The following is a 23,491-nucleotide window of genomic DNA, read 5'->3' on the forward strand; positions in this document are numbered from 1 at the left end:
GCTTGCCGGAGGTCCCCAGCCAAATCAGCTACAAGAGTTTCTTTCGCTCTCCATGTGTTTCCAATCACTGCTTTGAGTAATATGAACTAGAACTGTCCCAGTGCTTGTCTTGAGGAACTTTTGGTTACCGTTCAGAAAACAAAGCTCTAGTGGTTTGGGCTGATAGTGGAACATGGTAAGTCTGAAGCCTCTGGCTCTCATGTTGGCACGCTCTTACTGCTCTGCGGAGCCCTGTCCCCTGGGGGCCAAACTCAGATGATCACAGACTGGGGTGGGGGCGGTACGCATCTATGAATGGGTGCCAGGGACGAAAACCACATAGGACCAGATTGTTGTCCAGTATCTGGTGGTGGCAGGCCGACTCCGGGGCTTGTTGCTGTGGTCCAGTGTTGCCAGACCTTTCTGCTTTTCAAGAGAAGTTGAAAGTTGATTTTTATATGAAAGCTTCCTATTTTTAAGTGTTGGATCAAAAATGAAAAAAAGCAAACCACTTTTTTTTTTTTTAAAAAAAGCAGTCCCACAATCGAAACAAAATATGTGTGCAGGCCACACACACCCTCAGGCCACCCGGCGGCCTTTTCTGGGCATACAGACCACAGTATTTCTTGTACATACCAATGTTTAAGAATCTTTTTATTACGGATAATTTCAAATATTTACAAATGGCAAGAATAATAGAGTGAACCTTCTGTAAACTCTTATGGACCTATTACCTTGCTTCAGTGATTTTCAACCCCATCTGTTTTTATCTACAACCAACACACACACACACACACACACACACACACACACACCCCTAGATTGTTTGGATGCAAATCCCAGACACTGTATTATCTCATCTGTAAATATATCAGTATGTGTCATGAAAAGGTAGGAACATTAAAAAACCCACTGACCTTAATATCATAAAAAATTTTATTTATTTAACTAACACTTTATTATAAAAACACTTCTGAGTATTGTAATATACCTAGTGACTTTTCAAATTTACCCTCTTGTCCTATAGTTTTTTTTAAAACAGCTGATCTTTTTGGATCTTGATTCGGGTGACACCCACAATTGTCTTTCAGTGTTACATAATCAGTAGATTTCCCTACTACCCTCTCTTAGTTTTTCCCCCTTTACTTTAGTTGCTGAAGAGCTTTAAGTCTTTGACCTGGGAAGTTTTCCCATATTCTGGATTTTGCTGATTGAATCCCTATAACTTTGTTCAAACTTCATATACTAACTTAAGATCTTTAGTTTTATAGCAGAGAGGAGTCTAAATACTTACGTTTTAGCAGCTTTTTTCTTATCCTCCTCCTGAAACCGCAGTGTGTAATTCTCTGTTTTATAGGCCTTTTCTCCTGATAATATCATACTGTTAAATGTGTGCCTAATATCCTTCTGCCTTCTGTATTACTCTGCATAATAGCAGAGTGGAGAGGACCAGATCTAAGATCTTGTCAGCCTGTAACAGGCTTCTGGGATCTGTTCATGGATCTTTTTGAAGCCTGCTTACTTCCCCGAAGTGCTGTATGCTGCCTTGTGATGTGAAAACCTGGTTACTATTTTTAGCTTTTCAAACTCCTGGCAGCAAACAGGAAAGCCTACCAAATCTTTTTGGATTGGGAAATTTTGGACTTGAAATCAAGGCCCACCGTGGCACCCTAATTTAATGCAGTGGGTATGTGGCTCGGCTCAAACAGAATTTGTGGAACTCCGAACAGTAGCCCACTGCAGAAATGATTAACCTGGAATTTTAAGAAAGGTTGTTTGGAATGCTCAGGATCAATTTTTTTAAATTTATTTTTTTCATTTACTTATTTGTCAGAGAGGGAGAGGGACAGGGCACAAGCTGGTGGTGGGTGGGAGAGTGGTGACGGACGGCAGGCAGAGGGACAAGCAGGCTCCCCGTCAAGCAGGGAGCCCCATGCAGGACTCGATCCTGGGACCCTGGGATTATGACCTGAGTCAAAGGCAGGTGCTTAACCGACTGAGCCACACAGGCGTCCCTAGGGTCATTTATTTTGAAATGTGAACGATCTTTTAAGAATGGAGCCTGAGAAATAAAGTAGAGAGTTTAATCTAATATCAACCTTAAATATTTTCCCTTAAAATCTTTCAGGAAGTTAAAAAAAACAAACTGGTGAATTGCTTCTGTCAATTTAACCATCAGGTTGTTTCAAGTCCCTTTAATGTAGTGGTATTAAGCTTGAATTTGAGGAGTGTTTCAATGTTAATTATTTTTCTAGAAATCTTTGCACGCAGTGTGCCGCCGAGCCCGCTGCAGAAATGTATAGACAGCTGGGTCAGCTTTGGCTGGAGCTCCCTGGTCGGTTCCCTGGGGCTCAGCCTCCAGTTCTGTTCGTCAGGCATCCATTTGTGGTCTGCGCAGTGGCTTAGAGAAGACAAGTGACCAGTAAAGTTATACGATAATATGACTCACGTGCAAATGTCCTTTGAAGTAAAATATTGTCACCCAGTGGCCCATGCAGGTGCCGGAAGTACCAGCACTCAAGGACAAACGTGTCAATAATGTGAACCATGAGCTGATCTAAGGCTACGACATGAGGCATGCTGGGCGGTTGGTGCCTTCCTGGGGAAGCCGGCGGGGGGCGGGGGGGCTGTTGGTTGTCTCTTAGTCTGCGAAGAACGTGTGAGGTCTGTCAGGTTCCCTGGCTCCTGGGAGACGTGCTGTGCCTTTAGGAAGAAGAGACCCGTCCCGGCGGGTGAACTTGGATCCAGCACCAAGGTGTTCGGGTTTAGTTGCTATGGAGATTCCTTCCCAAAGAAGAAGAATACAAAATGCGTAAGTGATGAATGAAGAAATGCATTACGTGATTTTGGTCTGCCTGCCGGGGACTTCCAGGTCCATCATGTTGACGAGGAAACTAAGTCTCAGTGCGGTTTGATTCAGATCTAGCAGAGACCGAAAGACCTCCAATAGGAAAGTGGTGTCCGCCTTGTCCAAGTTTTGGGCCCTGTTTGCTCTTTATACTTGAGTATCTGTAACCCCAGAGTACTAGTCCCTCTAGAAGGGCCAGGATGGCTGGCGGTCGAGGGGGGAGTGCTAGGCCAGCCTGAGCTATACCCTGATGTCCTCTCTCCCTTTTCCACTCCCTCCTCCCGCCTCCTCTTCTGTCCTTCCTTCTTTCTTGCTCACCTGCCTACCAGCCTGCCCCCCTCCGAGGACATCTCTGGAGCTATACTTCAAGATCTGTTCAGATCTGGATTGTCCCGCATCATTTCTGCACAGATTTTCTTGTGGTTCTTTGTATTCCCTTTGTACAAAGATGTGATGCCTGACACACTGCTATTCAAGCTTTCCAGTGACGTATTTAAAATAGTCCTTAGCAACATCCTGTTATAAACGCTGCCTTCCCAAGAAACATGCAGAGAGTGTAGACGAAGCCTGTGTGCAGGTTATAGCTACACAAGGCTCATTCGGAAGAGGACATTGAGCTTCCTTCCTCATGGGTGGATGGATGAGAGAGGAAGGAAAATGCTGGAATGTGTTCCTTGCACATTGATCTCCAAACACGGGAGGCAAGGGTGGTGACTTTTTTTTTTTTTGTCCTCTGCTAATGCAGGGGCATGCTTTCTTCCATTTGGGACAGTGCCTGATTTAAGTAATATCCATGAGATCATAGCAAGAACATAAAGTATTTTCTGCTTTGTTTTGTATGACAAAACTAAGAATTGCTTTTGGCTAAGGGCAAAATCCAGCTTCAGGATAATGGGTACAGTTTCCTTTCTGCCATCTTTGTCAAGCATCCCAGGAGAATAATATTCCTGGCTATAAGATCAGGCAGTGGGAGGCTTGCTGGCTGGGGTGTCTATCCATGGATTGCTTGGGCATGTCGTCCTTGGGTAGCAGAATCCTGCGGTGTCAGGGAATATGACTCGATTTGGGGAATTGGAAGTATACAGAGAACGCAGAGTAGAGAAATGTCTGCTGTGTGGCATCTCCTGGAGAGACTCCCTTCTGGTCACTGTGCTGAGTTATGTGCTTGGAGAATGAATCCAGGATCCTTAAGCTACAGTCGGATGACCAAATTCTGCGTTCTTCCAGTTTTGGTGACCCCCTTATAGTTTACATTTTTTAAGTGGTTGGGGGAAAAAAATCACCAAGAGGTATAATAAATGATAACATTTGAAAGTTATGTGAAATTCAGATGCCAGTGTTCACGAATAAAGGGTTATTGGAATGAGGCTCTACTGTTTGCTTCCATATTGTCATGCAGCTTTTCCTTTACAGTGGCTCAGTTGAGTCTCCCCAGAGAGACCAGTGCCCGCTCTGTGAGTCTACTCCAGTTCTGTAACAGAGGACCACAGACAGGGTGGCTTAAACAATATAAATTTATTTTCACACAATTCTCAAAGTTGGAAGTTTGGGATCAAGATGTTGATTTCTTCTGAGGCTGCTTTTCTTGGCTCGTAGATGGTCGTCTTCTCCCTGTGTCCACACATGGTCTTCCTTTTCTAGGTGTCTGTGTCCAAATCTCCTCTTTTTATAAGGGCACCAGCCCTGTTGGATGTAGGATGAGCTCCCATAGGAGCTCATTTTAACTTAATTTCTTCTTTAAAGACCCCATGTCCATATACAGTCACATTCTGAGGTACTCAGAGTTAGGACTTCAACATCTGAATTTTGGGAGACCCATTTCAGCCCATAACACGCACAGTGCCTGAAATATGTACTATCTGGCCCTTCATGGAAAAATTTGCCCACTCTAGACTGTGCTGTTACTGAATTATGCCTGTCCTCCTTCCTCTCCCTTCTGTCAACACACACCCACTTTGTTGTGACCATCGCCGTTCTCTTCTCAGTCCAGCCTTCTGTCCATCTGTTCATCCAGCCACCTGTCCATCCATCTGTCCATCTGTCTGTCCATCTATCCATCCATCTATCCATCCATCCATTTGTCCATCTGTCTGTCCATCCATCCATCCATCCATCCATCCATCTGTCCATCTGTCCATCCATCCATCCATCCATCCATCCATCCATCCATCCATCCATTTGTCCATCTGTCTGTCCATCCATCCATCCATCCATCCATCTATCCATCCGTCCGTCCATCCATCCATCCATCCATCCATCCAACCAACCATTTGTCCTTCTGTTCATCCATCCCTCAATGGTTTTTGGCCATGATGGTATCAGCTGCCCCGGATCTGTAGAGAGAGAGAGTGTAGAACTCTCACCAGCAATTCCTATAGGTTGGTTGAGCTGTACTTTCCTCTCCAACCATGGCCGATGCTCTGGTATCTTCTCAGTTCCACCATCGCCCTCTCAAGCCTAGCTTCCTGTGCCCTCCAGCACCAACACCAGGGGCAGGCTGCGAGGCGCAGTGTGAGTGATCAGCAGAAACCTCTGAACCACTTGTGATTTAATCACAATCTCAGACTGAGGACGGGAGCTCCTTCATTGAGCTGTGAGAGAACGCTCCACAGGCACTTCTGTTTTTAAACGGCCCTTTGCTTAAGAAATTTGCTCTGCCCGGGATCCTTTTAATTTTTTGTGGCCCATAGAAATGTAGAACAGTGCCTTGGTGGGCCTCTGATCTTGTCTCCCACACGAGGAGGCTCTCCGTGGAATTAAGAGAGTGATTGGCTGGTGTAACTAGGCATGCACTTTTATCTTCCGGTAAAATGCTGGGACGATGCTGGTCCTTGTCAAGGTAAAGGAGAGATGGGTGACGTCAGTGCAAGGACTCCTGTGGCCGTGAGTGTTTGCATGTGTGATGAAACTGTTGTGCTGGACCCTTTCCTCCTACCTTTGCTTCCTTGAAATTGAACACTGCTGATCTCTCTTTAAGAAAAGTGCTTCAGAAAATACACAGGAAGAGGCTCCCCCCCCTTCCTTTCTGTGGTTGCCTTGCATGTTGTGTGGGTTCAGAGGCACTTCCTTTGGCTGCCCCAAGCCTGGGGTTTCCTCAAAACCAGAGAGCTTGCTTTTGGAAGGACTCAAAAATCATGATCTGGATAGAACAGAAGCATCTCTAGCCATTGCTCCCTGGTCCCGTCTTAATTTGGGGTGATCCGCATTCTCCCAGAAGAGAGAAGAATCTAAGACATTCACCCTGGGGTCATTCAGCATTTTAGAAGGGGGAAACATGGGTGAAATAAAGAAATAGAAGAAGTAGGAAGGGGAAGACATATCAAGTATGTTTTTTAAAAGTTTTTTTTCTCTTTCTTTCTTTAAATTTATTTGAGAGTGAGACAGACAGAGATAGTGGGAAGAGAGCACGAGTGAGTAGGAGAGGGAGAAGCAGGCTCCTGCTGAGCAGGGAGCCTGACGAGGGGCTCTATCCCAGGACCCTGGGATCATGACTGAGGCACCCAAGCGCCCCAGGTACAGTTTTAAAAGAAATAGAAAGGGGAAGCTTAGTGGTTCACAGAGACTTTTTTCACAAGCATGTGCTGGGGTTCCCAGGGTCAGCTCTTTGCTTTTTACTCTAGCAAAATAGCAACATCAACAGCAAGACCATTCAGAACCAACCAACCAACCAACCAAAACAAAACCCAGAACCCCCCCCCCCCAACCCTATTAGTGTAGACCTTTTGTTGCAAGGGTTAGAAACCCCAAGTTGATTTTAGGCCAGAGTGGAAACAAGTTGTCCCCTGTAAGGAACAGGATAAAGCTGGATGTAGGGGATAGTTGGATCTAGAAAGGGCAGCACATCAGGTTCTCCTTCTGGTTTTCATCTTTGGTTTTCCCTCTATCAGATTAAGTTTTTCTCAGTCTGGCTCGAGCCTAGCCCAGGCATGCTGCCAGCAGCTCGAGGCTGATATTCTCAGTTTTCAAAGTTCTCTCCTTGGCCCCGACAGATCATTAACCATCTGAGGACCAATCACGATATCCGGGGTCTTGAGGTTCCGTGATTTTCCTTGCCTGGATCGTGCTCATCTTTGTGGCTAGGGATGGGAGAGAAGAAAGCGTGAAGGTGCCGGGCAGAGAAAAGCAGTCACGAATAATGGAAGAAAGCAAGGGTCCCCACCACTCGAGTCCGGCAAAAAAGACCTCCGAGAACTTGACGTTCCTGTTAGAGAGGGTGTGTACCCATCAGAAACTAAGCCATTCACCTGCCTCACGGTGCAGGTCAGAAAGCTGAGTCCTCATTGCTCCAGGAGGTGATAGATGGGCGTTTCTTTCAACATAAAAATAGAACATATTCGTGGGTAATGGATCCATGATTCATCGTGAGGAGAAAGACAGTGCTGGGTGGATGGCTGGAATCTTTGGGTTCAATCTGGGGACAACCACCACCCTTTTCCCATTTCCTTTCTGGTGCCCCTGGATTGTAAGCATCGTGTCCCAATGCTCATCTGGTCCTGTGACACCAGAGAAGGGAGGAAGGGGAGGGGTGCACTGAGCCCACTCTTTTCTTTTCTTTTTTTTAAAAGATCTTATTTATTTATTTGACAGAGATCACAAGTAGGCAGAGAGAGAGGAGAGGAAGCAGGCTCCCCGCTGAGTAGAGAGCCCTATGCAGGCCTCGATCCCAGGACCGTGAGATCATGACTTGAGCCTAAGGCAGAGGCTTAACCCACTGAGCCACGCAGGCACTCACTGAGCCCGCTCTTAAATGCTGCTTTCATTTTAAAAGAGAGTCATGGCAAGGGGTGTCTTCTGAGGCTGGCTATATACATATTCATGTGTATATAAACATGTGTGGGTTTGTACCTACATAAATATATACATACTTTATCTACCTTCCCTCTCCTTCTAATCAATTATCTCTCTGACCATATTCCTTCGAAAACAGTCACCTGACTCTATAACCATATGATCTACTATGAGTTAACGGTTGGAGGAGAATGCCTTCATGAATTCGGTATCTCCTTTAGAACAAGTATTTGATCTTGTATGTCATTGACTGTCTTACTCATTGAACTTTACAGAGATTTACTGTAGTGCTGTTTTTTAAAAAAAAATTATTTATTTATTTATTTTGAAACATATAATATATTTTTATCCCCAGGGGTACAGGCCTGTGAATCTCCAGGTTTACACACTTACTTCATAGCATAGCACTAACCATAGCACATACCCTCCCCAGTGTCCATAACCCCATCCCCCTTCTCCCAATCTGTAGTGCTGTTTTTATGGGATTTTCTTTCTTTCTTTTATTTATTTATTTATTTATTTATTTATTTATTTGACAGAGAGAGATCACAAGTAGGCAGAGAGGCAGGCAGAGAGAGAGGAGGAAGCAGACTCCCCGCTGAGCAGAGAGCCCGATGCGGGCCTCGATCTCAGGACCCTGAGATCATGACCTGAGCCAAAGGCAGAGGCTTTAACCCACTGAGCCACCCAGGCGCCCCTGTATGGGATTTTCTATCTAGAGTCTAAATTGAGAGGCTTTCCCATTTGGGAAGGAGGAGTTAATATTTGGTGGGAAATATTTTTCTCTAAGATAGTTTCATGTGATTTTATTTACTTTTCTTGACTTGTGAAAATGCCACCCCATCTAGAATAGTCCACAGTACTTATGTGTATGGTCTAAGAGGCAGTACAGTCATGGTCATCACCAGCTCGAGAAGTAGGACATTGCCGGCCCCCCAGAAGACCTCTCTTTTCATCTTTGATCCTTTTCCCACCTCCTAAGGGTGACAGCTGGGTTTGACCTCTATGGAGTGGTGTTTTTGCTTGTCTTCACAGTGTTTTTACTCAAATATGTATCTCTAAGCACTATCGTTTAGTTTTGCTTGTTTTCGAACTTTATACGAACGGAAATATTTTATTTAGTATTCTAGGTCATTTCATTTCCTCACCTTTTTAAGAAATCAGATTCATGTGTTCTGTGTGTAGCTCTGATTTTTCCATATTCATTATTATACAGTCTTACTGTGTGAATAGACCGTAACTGGTATAGTAGCCATTTGTGACTGATGAACCCTTGGGTGAGTCTGAGTGTTGGCTGTTGTGCATGAGGCTGCAAAGGATGTCTTGGGGTATCTTCCACAGAGCAGTTGTGCATGCGTTTCTTGGGGTGTCTCTAGGACTGGACTCGCTGGTTCTTCATCTTCAGTGGGTAAGATAGTTGACCCCGTTACACTGTCCCTGGGAATAGAAAGAGTCCCTATTGTTTCAGGTCCTTAGGGAAGCCTCATTATCCCTCATTTGAATTCTAGCTCTTCTGGTAATAAGTGGATTTCTTGCTTTTAATTTACATTTTCCTGATAATCAATGAGCTTAAGCTCCTTTTCCTAGTTTTTTTTTTTAAGATTTTATTTATTTATTTGATAGAGATCACAAGAAGGCAGAGAGGCAGGCAGAGAGAGAGAGAGGAGGAAGCAGGCTCCCTGCTGAGTAGAGAGCCTGATGCGGGACCCTGAGATCATGACCTAAGCCAAAGGCAGAGGCTTTAACCCACTGAACCACTCAGGCACCCCGACCGTTTTCATAGGTTTATAGGTCATTTGGAATATACTTTTTTGTGGATTACCTCTTCAAATCACTTGTCATTTTCTCTTCTTTTCTTTTTTTTTCACTTGTCATTTTCTATTTGGAAGTTGGTCTTCTGATTTGAAGTATATGTGTGTGTGTGTGTGTGTGTGTGTGTGTTTAACATATTTTGAATAATATGCCTTTGTTGGTCCTGTGGGTTGCAAATATGGTGTCCCAGTGTGGCTTGTCTTTCATTCTCTTTATTTTTTAAATAAATAAATACATTTCCAGTCTGAATATAATCAGATGTTTGCTTTTATGCCTGTCCTATTTAAATAAAATCTCTTTTCTGGGGGGAAGATATTATTTTTAAGTCATCTCTCTACACCCAAAGTGGGGCTTGAACTCACAAACCCTAGATCAAGAGTTGCATGTTCCTCTGACCGAGCCAGCCAGGTGCCCCTAAAATCTCTTTTTGGTCCAAGATGACCCACTGTTACATTAGATTACAAAGTCTTATATCAGTTGGCACCCTTTCCTTCCCCGATAATACAGGGCAGTAGAATATTTGATCTCCTTTTACTCCCACCTAGTATAGAGGATATTGTTATGACATGTCCTTTTTTTCTTTTATATCACTTAAAATCTCCTAAGATGTTATTATTTTGTCTCTGTTCCAGGTGGTCTTTGTTTCTACTCAGTATGGAATCTTGGGTTGGTGGTTATTTTCCTTGAACACTTGGGAGATGACAACTCATCCTCTTCTGGCTGCTTTTGTTTCTGTTGGGAAGTCAGTGGCAGCCCAAGGGATGTACCTTTGTTGGCTATTCCTCTTCCTCTTGCTGCTTGTACAGATTTTCTGTTGGGCTTTTCCAGTTCTGCTGTGACATGTCTATGTGTAAATATCTTCTTATTTCTTCTGTTTGGGGTTTGTAGGACTTCTGGAATCTGTGGATTGGTGTCTCTTATGCATTTGGGGAATTTGCCAGCCTGGATCTCTTCTGTCTGATTCTTTTTTCTTTTTTTTTTCTTTCATGTTTCTTTCTCACTGTCTTTTACTTTCCCCTTCTTTGTTTTTCATTTTTCTGTCCTTATGTGCTTTATTCTGCCCACTAGTCTGAAAAGGAAATACTATTTTATTCACTCAGGAGTTGGTAGTTTTGGTCCTTCTGTGTGGTGGGTGTTGTCCCAGGTTGTTGGGGAACTTCGGTGAACAAAAGAGACAAAAATCCTTGTCTTTGTGAATTACCATTAAATAACAAACAAATGTTTAATTAGTTATTAATAGTCCATTATTTTAATTAGTTAACTTAATGCTATAATGTGCCAGAAGGTGGTAAGTGCTATCTGAAAAAAGGAAAAGTAGAGCTGCTTTGGGGAGGGAGGCAATTTTGGGGGGAAAGTGGGGCCCATTTCATGAGAGGGTTCTATTTGAATGGGAAAGATACAGTCATGAGATGGTACTGTTTTGAATGAGGACTTAAAGATAAAGGAATTAGCCAATTGCATATCTGGAATGTTCCAGAAAGTGGGAATGTGTCTGGAGGGCTCAGGGAATATCAGCGAGGCCAAGTGTGGCTGAAGTGGCAGGAGCTAGGGGAGAAGAAGCAGGAGGTGAATGATGACAGACAGGCTTTGTAGGTCTCTCCAGGGAGTTTGACTTTTACCCCTTGATTTGAACAGAGGGTAGTGTGATCTGATTTGCACATCAAAGGGACCCCTCTGGCTTTTGGGGTGAGATCAGACTGTGTAAACAGGGAGCCTTGTTACCGTGTTTTGCTCTAGCTCCACAGAGAGTAGATCATGGCTCAGAGTATAGTGGCAACCGTTGGGGTGTTGAGAGGTGATTTGGAATTAGAGGAAAAAAGGCATCTCTTCCTCCAGCTGTGGATGCTCCAAGAGAACAAGGGGGATTTGATAATGTAGAGGGGAGAGAGGGGAATTGCTGGGATATTGTCCTTGAGGCAAACTAGGGTCTAGTCCCAGGAGGAGGGTTGGATTTTAGATGGGGTGTGGATAGTTCTCTGTGGTCACAGGCAGGAGGTAGAGCATATGGGTACAGATGGAGGCTTGTTGGTGAGTACACACAGGCTTGGGAGTTGTGGCAGCCCTATTCGATTGCTTCGGTCTCCTCAGAGAAGTCAGACAAGAGATCATCAGCTGAGAAAAAAGATGAGGAGAAATTACTGGGCATTTGGGATGAGAATAGATAGGAGCATCAGGAAGGGGTGAATGGATGAGGGGCTTTGGTGTGTTGTCTCCAGTTTCATGTAGGGCAGACTTGACGTTAGCGGTCGAGAGTTTCAGGGAAGACCAGTGGACTCTTCAGCTGTTTGCGGGCAGGTGCCACCTGGGATTTAATGGGGTTGGTATCTTTGCCGAATGGACGTGACCAAGTGATGGAGGGGCCAGGGAGATAAGGAAGGGAACTCAGCGATAGACCAGGGAGGACTGCGAGGCGGCATGGTTGTGAGGGCTACCGGAAGGTGGAGGGGGTGGGTGGGCTTGAGGTCCGAGGGGGTTGGTCTGGACAAGTGGGAGGTGCTGAGCTGGGAGTGGGATGTGTGCTATTGACTGTAGGGAGAGATTATTGGTCTTACCCCTTTTGGTTCACAAAATGCTATTTCAGAGACTTAGCAGGCTGGCTTTTGAAAATTCTTGAAAATTCTGGGTCCAAAAGCCCAAGTACTTGTGCGTTATTGGAATAAGTGTATATTTCCCTTCTTGTTCCCTGTTTCTCTTCTTGTTGTTTGGGGTTCAGAGGAAGTGGGAGAGGACTTCATTTCTGTCGTTTCAGGAGAGAGCTCATGCCTGCGTGGTTTTGATCATACTTTCTGGTCTTGGTCATCGTCATGAGGGTGCATTCGATCGAAGCCAACAAATATTCGTTGAGGGTCTGCCCTGTGCTAGGTAAGCTCTCTTGGCAGTCAAGATGGAGTTGGGAGAGGAATGGATCAAAATCCTTGCCCGTGTGGAGCTTTGATTCTAGTGGAGGTGAGAAACAATAAATAAGGCAAATCGTAAGATAGGAAAATGTTGAGTGTGTGTTTTAAAGAGGAAAAAAAAAATAAAGTAGGGAAGTGAGAAAGGAAGTGTGTCAGAGAAAGAGGTGGTGGTACAGGGGGGCGGTGAGAGCAGCTAGGAGGACCTCACGGAGAAGGGGACAGTGAACAAAGACCTCAAGTCTAAGGTCATGTGTATACTCAGAATAACGGTAAGTCCCAATGGAAGCAAGTAACATGAGGTGGTGTGCCAGTCCTTATGAAAACCAAACCCATGCTATTACTAAAGGCCAGGAATATTGTTTTTGGTTAATGAGATTGAATGAGCCCGTGGGATCTCTGTGTGTGTGGGGGGTCAGTATGTGTCAGAGACTGTGGAAATGGGCAGTTCATTAACAGTTCTATTTGGCTCTTTTGTTGGGGGTTGGGATGGGGTGCCTGGGGGGGTGTTCCTCCAGGAGGTTGTTGACCTGAGACCCAGCCAACCTGACTAACTTTGGCCCAGTGGAAAGTTATGCGGGCAAGAGTTTACAGCTGTTCTTCAACTGGCTGAGTTCATCTGGGGCCAGAGAAGAGAACAAAGGCTCTTAGGATCCTGGGCTTTGGCAGGAACCACAATTCTGAATCATAAGCCCAAGTCTAAGAAAGGTGAGTGAATTTGTTGGAGCAAGAAAAGTGAAAGTCAGAGACAGCTTGTCTTGGTCATGGCCGGGCCTCAGTGAGGATTCCTTCCAGTGGGTTGGCGTCGTTGGGACCCCAAGTTGAGATCTCCCTTTTCTCAGACTCCAGACGGCTGGAAGTGGAAGGCCCTTGCCTTGGTGTTTCAGAGGATCTGGTGAGGTTGGTCAACTTGCTTGGGAGGGCCTACCCCACACCGGCTGGTTGGCATGCGTAACTCTTGGGGCCTTGCCAAGAGCAGTGTGTCAGCCTGTGAGTCACCTGCCATGGTCTACTGGGGAGTCTGGAGCGAAATTCTGTGCGTTGTGTATTTCTTTTGATTGAGAACCACCGCTGTAAATAGTTGAGTATAAAATATCCACCTATGGTTAATTGTCTCAGTCTAGACCTTAAACTTGCCGAATGCAGAGAAACTTGGCTCTGCAAAGGGCCCCGTGAAGATACTTACGAGATTCCTACACATACATTATGCATATTCTTTGACTGTTGCCCAATTTAACTTGCTCATCTGGAGATATGTGTTCAGCTTCTTTCTCAGACAGAGCGATGATTACCTGCCAGGAGCTTTAGGAGAAACCCCGACGTATGTCGCTCGCTTGCTACATTTGGTCTTGGGAGGGGGATGAGGTAGCCCATAAGTGGGTGTAGGCTTTGGGAATGAGGCTCAGCTCTCTGGCTTGGTGATCCCAGAACCTGTGACTTTTAAAGGTGATGCTAATAAAAAAAACCCCATACAAGCTGCCAGGATGGTGGGCCACATGGACCAATGAGTTGATGGAGGGCTGTGGTCCCAGCCTGGAACTTCAAACCCCACTCCCACTGGTCAGGCAGCTTTGGGCAGTTGGCGTAACCTCTCGGTGCCTCAGTGTCTTCATCTGTAAAATGGGTCGAGTTATCATACTTTGTTGAGTTGTCACGGGGACCAGGCTCAAAGACGGGTGAACAGCCCTGAGCCCTGTGGTTTGCACACAGTGCTCAGGAAATGTGATTCATCCTTGAGTAGCATCACAGGTGAAATACTGTTATAACCCACTTTACAGATGAGACACTGGGGTTTTACAAGGATTAGATGATGGGCTTATGACAGAAAAGGAATTCCTGGCAGGTTCAGGTCCGTTAAATGTGTAAAAGGTGGTTGTTGAAATGTGCACCATTTTCCAGTCTTCAACCGGTAACTTGAGTTTGGTGCATTTCTCTCTTATGGTGCTGGATTTACACCCAACCCTTCCCGTTGCTTGATCTGCTTTGAAATTGGGGACGGAAACAGGCTGGGGGAAGCCGACGTACAGCGAGGCGTGTTGGGTACAGCTGTGACACCTGGCAGACTGTGAAAGCTTTGCCTGGGAAGAGGTGCGTGTTGTTTCATCTTTATAATTGGAAAAGATTGAATTTTCGAGGTTAGACAATCCCATTTTATCTCTTACAAAAAGAGAAAATCGCTCCTTTAGGTATGTGATTAAGATCATGGTAATGTGACAGGGAGAACAGGCACATTTTAAAGCTAGTTAATGTGCTTAGATTGAAGTTTTGATTACTTTTGTTTTTAGTGGCAGTAGTTTGTGAAAGGCTCTGTGGTCCTGAGCCAATAGGTTGCAGATGAGGTGTTGTTTTGAATCTTTTCAAAAAGTTGTAAAAATCTGTGGGCGAGAAAATTTGCCATTTTGACCATCTTTAAGTCTACCGTTCTGTGGCGGTAATGACATTCACCGCGTTGTACAAGGACCACTGCTCTCTCTGTCCCAGACTCTCTCATCGCTCACACAGCAGTGCTGTAACCATTAAATGGTGACTTCCCAGACCCCCTGTCCCCCTAGCACTTGGTAACCTCTAGTTTCCCTTCTGTCTCTTTGAATCTGCCTCTTCTAGATACTTCTTGTAAGTGGAATCTTGCCACTGTCGTTCTTTTGCGTCTGACTTCACCCTTCGGCGTTCTGTTTTCAAGGTTCACCATGTGTAGCCTTTTTCTGAACTTCATTCCTCGTATCGGCTGAGTAGTCATTCGTCCGTTGTATGGATGGGCCACATTTTGTCTATCCGCTTATCTGGTGATGGGTGCCTGGGCTGTGGACGCTTTTTGCCAGTTGTGCACTGGGCTGCGGTGCAAATTCACGTGCAAGTGAGAAGAAGCTGTTTTGCAGCGTCTATAGAGACATGTTTTCTTTTCTTGGGGAGAAATTGGAGAATACTTGCCTTTGGCCAGAGTGCCCACATGACCCCTGGGGCATGTGAGAATCCGTCCCACATCCCCCCCAGGCTTACCCGCAGTCTGGCCTAGCCTAGTAATTTGTTTGGGACGTTGCTGGCTGCTGGTGGATCAGACTGCCTTCAGCCGTCCTGGCTTGACTGCGTCTTTCTGTCCGGGCCTCTGAGCCTCTTGTTTGCTTGTCTGGGGCTGAGCCAAGATATTTTTTCACGTACCTTGTCATTATGGTTTGCTTATTAGTTTTCAATGAGTTCAATTTATATCATCTTTTAATTTATATGTGCCTCTTGTCCTGTGTTGGGGCCCCAAATTATATATGCATATACTGAATTTAATGTTTATATTATGGACCCCCCCCCCCACCCCAAGGAGGGATAATTGAGTTCGCAGGACATATGGCAGATTTGTCTCAGTAGATCTGGGTTCTAGACTGAATCTACAATTATTTTATTATGTAAGCCTGAGTGAGTCCCTTAACCCTGCTGACCTCAGATGGGTGAGTGACTAATTAGATCCCTTTCTTACTCTTATGTGTGGGTCTGTGACTCTTTATGTGTCTCTTACCTGCCGCAGGTCCCTTAATATTTTGAGATATAGGCTTATTGTATTTTCCAATTGAAAATACTCTTTGCAAGAGGGTTCCCCTTTCTCCAGATCCTCATCAAACATCTGTTGTTTCCTGATGTGTTAATTTTAGCCATTCTGACTTGTGTGGGGTGGAATCTCATTGTGGTTTTGATTTGTATTACTCTGATGAAGAGTGATGTTGGGCATTTTTTCATGTGTCTGCTGGTCATTTGTATGTCTTCTTTGGGAAATGTCTGTTCATGTCTTTTGACTATTCCTTGACTGGATATTTTTGGTTTTTTGGGCGTTGAGTTTGATAAGTTCTTTCTAGATGTTGCATACCAGCCCTTTCTCTGATAAGACATTTGCAAATATCTTCCCCTTCCTCTCTTCCACCGTTGGTGGGAATGCAGACTTGTGCAGCCACTCTGGAAGACAGTATGGAGGTTCCTCAAAAAGTTAAAAGTAAAGCTACCCTATGACCCAGTGATTGCATTATTAGGTATTTATCTAAAATATACAAACAGTGATTTGAAGGGGCACTCATACCCCAATGTTTATAGCAGCAATGTCCACAATAGCCCAAATATGGAAAGAGCCCACATGTTCACTGACAGATGAATGGATAAAGAAGCTGTTGTGTGTGTGTGTGTACACACATACACAATAGAATGTATGTATGTGTACACACACCACAGGAATATCACTCAGCCATCAAAAGAATGAAATCCTGCCATTTACAACCAAGTGGATGGAACTAGAATAGAGGGTATTATGCTGAGCAAAGTAAGTCAGAGAAAGACAAGTATCATATGATTTCACTCATGTGTAAAGAAAAAAACAGATAAACATAGAGGAAGGGAAGGAAAAATAAGAGGTAAACAGAGAGGGAGACAAATCATGAGAGACTCTTAACTACAGGAAACAGACTGAGGGTTGCTGGAGGGGAGGGGAGGGGGATGGGGGATGGGGTAATGGGGGGATGGGCATCAAGGAGGGCACATGATGGGATGAGCACTGGGTGTTCTGTGCAACTGATGAATCACTGACCTCTACCTCTGGAACCAAAAAAAAAAGAAAAAGAAAATACTTCTTGCATGTTGGATTTTTGTTTACCTTAGGGAAAATGGCACCAGTGTTCCAAGAGGCCATAAAATCTAATGTCTGTTGTTCTTAGAAAGGAAAGACAAGTTTGTATGTTTCTTCTGACACTAGAAGTCACTTAATTTTCCTTGACTCTGTTCGGGGTCAGGTGTTAGAAACACATCTGTGGGCGTGGTCCTTGTCACTTCCCTATTGGTCCCAGGTGCTAGGTGTGTCCCTTGCTGTCTGCTTCACATTCCCACCTACCCTTCCTCCAATATGCTTTGGTCTAGTCCCTTGCTGTCTGCTTCACATTCCCACCTACCCTTCCTCCAATATGCTTTGGTCTATACATTCTGGAATGATAGTTTCCGTATAAAATAAAAAAAATCAAAACCCTCAATGACAAAAACAAGTGCGTGTCCTGTTGGTTTTCCTTGGTGAGTGCTGAGGGCCTGTGTGTCTCACCGTGGCGAGCCTCACGAGTGGTCTTGCTGCTTCTCTGCCATAGGGACTTGGGGAAGGGCTCAAGAGGTCTCTCTGTGGCCCCTGAGTCTGACAAGGCCCCCCACTCTCCCACCGGCTTCATAACTGTGTTTCTCTCCATGACTAAATAGCAATATCAACACGAAAACCTTGAAAACATTTAAAACACTAACATGGTTGGTTGCTTATTTCCTGACGGAAAACTGTTTTTGTCCACTTAGGGCCCCCTAGTTTAGGGGCATTGTTGGGTATGTGCCCTATATGAAGCCCGTTAGCCCATGTAGCCCCATGGATTGTCAGTAGGCGTAGATTTCAACTCCCCATTTTACTGAAAGGGAAGCCAGGTGGCTCGCTGTTAAGTTGTTCCCCTGGTGGTGGGCGGGACTCGAACAAGGACTTGCTTCCCGTCCTTGCTTCTCCCTTGTCCAAAGGAGGCCTCCTCCATGGGACAGCCCCCGGAGCCCCAGAGGGAACCCTCCCTAGGAGCTAGATGGAGGACTGTGAGGCTCTCCCGGCTCCACACATTCTCTGGAGAGAAGGCAGGACTGAAATGAGAACTTGACTTCTTGTCTTCTTAACATTAGTTATTCAGCACGATCGCGCTTTTAGTGCCAATAATAATTATTATTGTTTATTGCCGCTGAGTAGAGAGGTGTCTAAAAGAGCCCACACCAGGGAAAACCCAGATGCTCTCGCCCCCACGAACCACATGTACCTCTTGTGCAAGGCTCCCAGGGCCCTTGGCACCAGCCGCCTCACTGTGTGTGTGTGGGCAGGACAGCATCTGGCCCCATATGGATGATTGCGAGTCAGTGTGCGAAGGGTTCATGGACTTTTCCTTTGGCTTCTTTGTTACCTTTACCCTCGGGTTGCACTTCCTGCCCTTCCCTCCCTTTCCCTTCCAGTTGCAAGCATGGCTTCAGTTACAAGGGTGAGAGCCCGTCCTGAAAGTCTTGATTCTGGCGTGTTTCATAAATGTTGTGTGAGCAGTTGTCATTTGGGGCACAGAGAGCAATGGGAGTTTTAAAATCGAGGGAACATACGATGGGAAGATAGAACTAGGAAGCCAGACAATATTAGTGGGCTATTACCACTTCCTAGTTGAGGAAACCAAAGCCTCTGGATTATAAGGGACGTGCCTCACATCAGTCCCTGTAGGGTATTTTGGATCTGGGTGGTATTTAAAGGCTCTAAGAATTTTCAGGGGCACCTGGGTGTCTCCGTGGGTTAAGCCTCTGCCTTCAGCTCAGGTCATGATCTCAGGGTCCTGGGATCGAGCCCCACATTGGGCTCTCTGCTCGGCGGGGAGCCTGCTTCCCCCCTCTCTCTCTGCCTACCTCTTTGCCTACTTGTAATCTCTCTCTCTGTCAAATAAATAACATCTTTAAAAAAATTGCTAAAAAAAAGGCTGTAAGAATTTTCAGACTCCACATTCTTCAGGATTACTTCTGCTTCTTTTTTAGGCGTTCAGTTTTTGGATGGAGAAAATTCGGTTCAAAGTCACTAAGTGTGCTGGGGGTGAAGGTTAAGTTGTAAAACATTTTATTTTTTTAAAGATTTTATTTATTTATTTGACAGAGAGAGAGAGATCACAAGCAGGTAGAGAGGCAGGCAGAGGGGGGGGGGGGGGAAGCAGGCTCCCTGCCGAGCAGAGAGCCGGATGTGGGGCTTGATCCCAGGACCCTGGGATCATGACCTGAGCTGAAGGCTTTAACCCACTGAGCCACCCAGGCGCCCCAAATTATAAAACATTTTTGTGTCAAATCAAAGTGAACGAGGGTCTGCCCTTGAAGACAGTGTCTGAAAGGGCGACCCTCGGCTTTTCTCTCAGAGAGAGGGAAGGCCTTGTCCAAGGGGGTGTGAGGGGTTTTCAAACACGTCTGCCTTCTTGGAGAACCTCAGACCAAGCGCGAGGGAGGATGAGATGAATCCACATTTAGACTTTTAATTGATTTTGACCCTCAGTCTGGTGGCCAACCACAGAATGGCTTCGTAAAAAAGCTTTTGAATTTCTTTAGCGATACTGTATGATTAACGGGATCTGGGTTTGGGTCTGCAATGATGCCGGGGAGTCATCGCTTTGGTTCAGATTATCTGCGAATTCGTGAACACTCCTGCTGGGCTTCACCTACTTGAGGAGGAGAACCTTCTTTCTCTCCACCTTTGGTGCTGTTTGCTCTTGCGAGGTGACGGGGGGACCGTGTGCCTGGGAACCCACCTTACTGTCTCCGTGAGCTCGGAAAGGGAGGGACAGGTCTTGGACCTGGTCCGCCCAGCGGATGGCAACCCTTTTTCCATTTCACTGCCCTGATCTTGGATCCAGTCGGTTCTGAAGACCCTTGAACAGAAATCTGCAAGAGTCTTGCTTTAAAGAAGGCATTGGTGTCATTGAGAACACAATTTGAAAGGAATTTTACGAGTCCGTTCTTGTAGGACAAATTTATAAAACAGCAAGATAAAGCCTGAATGAGAGTCTACGGGGAAAACAAATAAACTCGTCATAGTTTTTTGTTTCTGAGCATCAGTTCAACTGACAAAGGGAAGAAGAGCTGTCTGACCCTTTCTGAGTTTCCCCCCACGTACCAAATGTTTTCCAACATATATTTATGTATTCATTATATAGTCTTTTATTTGGGTAGCTAGCTCTTGTGTAAATATCCACGACCAGGACAGATGCTTTGTTAAGGGTGTCACGGCTTCGAGTTTTTCAAAATATTTTTCCATAAATCTTTTTATTTGTGGTAACGTTTGATTGTTTTTGTGACTCGCGTCATTTAACATCCCGCCCCCCACCCCCCTTGGGAAATTGCAAAGCACAAAAGTCAACTGTGCTCCCTCTACTGGTTGCATTTCTTCGGAAGAGAAACACGGTTCATTTCTGATTAAGTGCATTGCTTTCGGTGGGACTCTTAGCTGTGCTCACATTTTCTTTTCCTAAATTGCTTTTAAGAAGCAAGACCTAATGGCATTCAGAGCCGCAGATAAATAAGCTGGTGACCTAAAGCGTCCTCTGTCCCCCCCATTTGTTCCCAGGTGTGCGGAGGGGACCCCCAGCCTGGCGTCCTTCTTTTGATGCCAAGAGCAGCTCCCTTGGGAGGCTGGTGGCCGCTGCCTGAAGACCTCTTGGGTCCTGAGGAGGTTGTGAGCTTCAACCTATGTCAGCTGTTTCGTGGTCTGTCCGCCACTGAATGGAACCAGAGGGTTTTCTGTGGGCTCACAGTTGGTTCAGCCTCTTGAACTCGGGGTGCTCCGTGGATTCCTCCAGGAGCAACTATAGGAGAGAGTCTTTTATCCCCTACTGACTATCCGTGAGGCTTCAAGGGAGTTCGAGGGGAGCAAACCCACTGTCCCACGTGCCCCATTTTGAGAAACACTGAGCAAGAACAAGACTTCTCCCGGCAAAGAAACATTTCTTAGGTAACGATGAGACCAGAAAACCTGTAGAAAAGATGTATGCACTTTGTAGGTTCTTAACCCAGACGGGTAGACACGGGAGGGCTTACCTCTTTTTTCCCCCCCCGGAAGTGATTTGTAACTTTCTTTTCAATAAACTGTAATCAGGTTAAACATCCTTCCTGTTCTCAGGGGAGTGTCTCCCCTGCTTGGGACTATCAATGGAGAAATGACTCTTGGTGCCTGCGATAAGCAGGTTTTGTCTGTGGATCTTTCCCAGCACCTACCCTGCCTCCTCCCCCACAGGCATGCTATCTGTGATTCTAAAGCTGATACACACCCTCCCCCCTAATGTCATCTTCCTCCCCACTCCCTTCTTGATTATTTCCATCTAAATTTGACACAGGTCCTTAGCTTCTCGAGTGCATAGGCTTGAGGCTGTGCCCTCAAGCCTTAATGCTTTCCTGCTTCTGACTCCATGCCCACTATCTCTGATCCCACGCAGGTGGTCCAGCCCTCATCAGATGCTGCTCAGTGGAAAAGGAGGAGAAATGCTATTGTATATCCTTATACGTCCCCAGAGAGTCTCCTCTCCTGCTGTTGATAATCATATATGGAATGAATACATTCGTTGATAGTGAAGGCTCTCTCCCGGGGCTTCTCATTAGCCAGCGGTATTGGCATTTGGGGCTGGGTAATTCTTTGTTGTGGGAGGCTTTCCCAGGTAGCATCCGTGTCTTCTGCGTATTCTGCCTGCTCGATGCCAAGAGCTTCTCAGAGTTGTCACGACGACAAATATCTTCATGATTGTTGAATGTTCCCACTGGGCAAAGTCACTTCCATTTTTCTGCTGATTTCATGTATCCGGTCTCTTCATTCTGTTCCTTCAGAATTCTCCATGGACATTCTTTTGTTCATTTGCTTCATTCATTTAATTTTCTCCTTATGCCAGCCTCTGCTCAAGTTACTGGGAATATATAGATGAGCTAGGCATCTCCTTCTATATATGAGTCAGTTTTGGGTGTATCATGGTTTCCACTATTTTGTGGAATCATCATTATGTTATCATTAATGTTTTATCATCATTATCTTGAAGGTTCCCTTTTCTGAGTGTTGCTCCCAGCCTACAACTCTGGCAGGCGTTTGAGTAATTAGGACTTCTTTAATGAATGTTGTATTTCTGTTTCTACAGTCTGGGTTCTTGAGGAAAGCCCTTTGCAAGTGTGGGTCAGTATCCTTGGCCTTGACACAGCTATTAACCTTGTAAAATGACAATGCTCTATTAATCTATCGATTTCATCCATGAATGCTTCACCTGTTTCAGATATGGCCTCCACTTGTCATTCCAGATCTCCTATTTTCTTATATTGTGATTTCCTTCATTTTCTTTAACCGGCCACCTGAGGCGTCATTTAACGTGTGTGGTCATTTTTTTAGTGTTATTTAATGAAACTTCTCTTTCGGAATCAAGGTCAGTCCTAGCAAAGGGGATGATTGTTGGGATTGCTTTTGGGTGGACTTTGAAGTTAGCTGGTGTCCTTTACAATGCCTAGAAACTGTGCTATGAATATTACTCATGGGAACTCAAGTTTGTGGCAGCTATTTTCTAGGGGGGAGGGAGAGGGGGATGTATTTCAGGGAGGAGTCTACTGGTGCTCCAGCTATATTGGTAATTTTAATTTTTTTTTTTTTTTTTGCCAGCTAATGGATACTTGAGGGTTCACTGTCTGCTTTGCAAATATATTTTTGTATGTCCGAACTCTTTTTAGTAAGTTTTAAAGGAACTATAGCCAGTTAGAAGTTTGCTTTTTGTTTTTCTGCCCCCGCCTCCTTTTTAAGTAGATATTTAGGAATTAGGTTTCTACTGGCTCACCTGCCCACATTCCTGTCCGTGCAGAGGGGCCATCCTACAATTATTTAAGATTTCTAGCTTTTTAAGTAAAAGCCTTCTTGCCCTGTGCTGCCACAGTAAATAAAATAAAATAAAATAAAATAAAATAAAATAAAATAAAATAAAATAGATAAAATGGTTCAGGCCTGTTAGGAATAAAATTTCCCCCAAGGTTGTGAGGAGCTCAGAGTCTGGAGGGACTGCCAGCCTGAGCTCTCGGTCTGGCAAACGCCAAGGGAGAGAATTAAATTGGGGAAGGAGGTGGAGAGGCGGGAGGCGACGGTGGGTGGGGAGGAGCGACAAACCCTCTCCAACACACCCAAATGACCAGATTCATCACAGCACGAAACTTCACAAGTTACGCCCACTCTCGCTGCCGGGAGCCGGGGAAGGGGAAGGCGCTGCTTCCTCCTTTCGGTGGCTGGAAGTTGGAGACGTGCGGCGAGCCCGGGAGGCATGTGCGCCCTGCGCCGCGCTGGTGAGCGTGAATTTCAAGCCCCTTCTTTCCGCCGCCGAAGGTCTTTGTGCTGGGGGTGAGGGCTCGCAGCCGGGGTGGCTGTGGCGGGGGAGGCCGCTGGGGCCCCGGCTCGGCGGCGGGGCGGCGGGGCAGCAGGGCGGGGAGGACCCGTGCGCCCGGAGCCCCGCGGAGCCCCGCGCCGGGCGGGATCGGTGAGCGGCGGCTCCGCGCTGTGCTGGGACACCCCGGGGGCGCCGCCCGTGTGCCTTCTGGCCCCAGGGTGAAGGGTTGGGGCTTGGCGAGCCCTTCACCTTTCCCTTTGCCCCTTTGCTTTCCTATCCAGGGATCTTGA

At 45.7% G+C, this 23,491-nt stretch overlaps 1 protein-coding gene across 10 annotated transcripts in view; it reads left to right on the forward strand.

Moving 5' to 3' along the window:
- TIAM1 (TIAM Rac1 associated GEF 1) overlaps positions 1-23,491 on the forward strand; it is a 382,148-nt gene that overhangs the window by 158,679 nt on the left and 199,978 nt on the right. Inside the window, exon 1 of one of the 10 annotated variants that reach the window (XM_082723626.1) lies at positions 23,003-23,160. The exons of 6 other annotated variants lie outside the window; for them this stretch is intronic. The gene's annotated coding sequence lies outside the window, so the exon portion shown is untranslated. Of the gene's footprint in view, positions 1-23,002; positions 23,216-23,491 lie in introns of those variants that run through there. 3 more of the 10 variants (XM_082723638.1, XM_082723636.1, XM_082723637.1) reach the window with 3 other exon arrangements.

Source organism: Mustela nivalis, assembly GCF_964662115.1.
Source record: "Mustela nivalis genome assembly, chromosome: 1".
NCBI lineage: Eukaryota > Metazoa > Chordata > Mammalia > Carnivora > Mustelidae > Mustela > Mustela nivalis.